This window comes from Arvicola amphibius, chromosome 4 (assembly GCF_903992535.2).
Source record: "Arvicola amphibius chromosome 4, mArvAmp1.2, whole genome shotgun sequence".
In the NCBI taxonomy this organism is placed as follows: domain Eukaryota; kingdom Metazoa; phylum Chordata; class Mammalia; order Rodentia; family Cricetidae; genus Arvicola; species Arvicola amphibius.
Window position 1 is genome coordinate 111,887,580 of NC_052050.1, and position 2,174 is coordinate 111,889,753.

A 2,174-nucleotide genomic window follows, 5' to 3' on the forward strand; every position below is an offset into this window, starting at 1 on the left:
ATGTATCCCTCTTTGGGTCCTCCTTGTTACCTTGCTCCTTTGGGGTTGTGGATTATAGCCTAGTTATCCATTGCTTTACATCTAATATTCACTTATGAGTGAGTACATTCTGCATTTGTCTTTCTGGGTCTGGGTTACCTCAGGTTTTCCTAGTTCCATCCATTTCAAGATGCCATCATTTTTTACAGCTGAATAGTATTCCATGGTATAAATGTACCACATTTTCTGTATCCTTTTTTCAGTTGAGGGGGCATCTAGATTGTTTTCAGGTTCTGACTATTATAAATTATGCTGCTATGAACATAGTCGAGCAGGTGTCCTTGTGGTACGATTGAGTGTCCTTTAGCTATATGCCCAAGAGTAGTGGTATTGCTGGGTCTTGAGGTAGATTGATTCACAATTTTCTGAGAAACCATCATATTAATTTCTAAAGTGTCTGTACATGATGGCACTCCCACCAGCAATGGAGTATTGTTCCCCCTACTCTACATCCTCTCCAGCATAAGCTGTCATCAGTGTTTTTGATCTTAAGCATTCTGACAGGTATAAGATAGTATCTCAGAATTGTTTTGATTTGTACTTCCTTTATGATTTGTCCTTAAATGTCTTTTTGCCACTTGAGAGTCTTCTGTTTAGAATTGTCTGTTTAGATCAGTATCCTATTTTAAAATTAGATTATTTGGTATTTTGATGTCTAGTTTCTTATGTTCTTTATATATTTTGAAGATTGGCCCTCTGTCAGATTTTGGGTTGGTAAAGATCTTTCCCCATTCTGTAGGCTGCCATTTTATACTATTTACTGTGTCCTTTGCCTTACAGAAGTTTCTCAGTTTCAGGAGGTCCCATTTATTAATTGTTCTCTCGGTGTCTGTGCTACTGGTGTTATGTGTAGGAAGTGGTCTCCTGTGCCAACGCTTTCAAGGCTACTTCCCACTTTCTCTCCTGTCAGGTTCAGTATAACTAAATTTATGTTGAGGTCTTTGATCAACTTGGACTCCAGTTTTGTGCTGATCTCCAAACTATATGACGAACTTAAGAAACTAGACATTGTGGCATAAGACTAGAAAGGAGGACCAATGGAACTGAATAGAAGACCTGGATATCAATCCACACATTGAACACCTGATTTTTGACAAGGAAGCAAAAAATATCAAATGGAAAAAAAAATATGAAAAGCATATTTACCAAATGGTGCTGGCATAACTGGATATCAACATGTAGAATAATGAAAATAGACCCGTATCTATCACTATACACAAAATTCAAGTCCAAATGGATCAACCTCAACATAAAGCCAGCCACATTGAACCTTATAGAAGATAAAGTGGGAAATACACTTGAATGCATTGGCACAGGGAACCACTTCCTAAATAGAACCCCAGCAGCACAGACACTGAGAGAAACAATTAATAAATGGGACCTCCTGAAACTGAAACGCTTCTGTAAAGCAAAGGACATGGCCAACAAGACAAAACGACAGCCTACAGAATGGGAAAAGATCTTCACTAACCCCACATCAGACAGAGGTCTGATCTCCAAAATATACAAAGAACTCAAGAAATTCGACAACAAAAGAACAAATAATCCAATAAAAAATGTAGTAAAGACCTAAACAGAGAACTCTCAACAGAGGAATCTAAGATGGCTGAAAGACACTTAAGGAAATGTTCAACATCCTTAGTCATCAGAGAAATGCAAATCAAAACAACTCTGAGATTCCATCTTATACCTGTAAGAATGGCCAAGATCAAAACACTTTTGACAACTTATGCTGGAGAGGTTGTGGGGAAAGGGAACACTTCTGCATTGCTGGTGGGAATGCAAGCTGGTACAACCCCTTTGGATGTCAGTGTGGCAATTTCTCAGAAAATTAGGAAACAACCTTCCTCAAGACCCAGTAATACCACTTTTGGGTGTATATCCAAAAGATGCTCAATTGTGCCACAAGGACATGTGCTCAGCTATGTTCATAGCAGCTTTGTTTATCATAGCCAGAACCTGAAAATAACCTAAATGCCCCTCTACTGAAGAATGGATAAGGAAAATGTGCTACATTTACACAATGGAGTACTACACAGAAGAAAGAAAATAATGACAAGAAATTTTGCAGGAAAATGGATGGAGCTAGAAAACATTATTTTGAGTGAGGTAACCCAGACCCAGAAAGACAATTA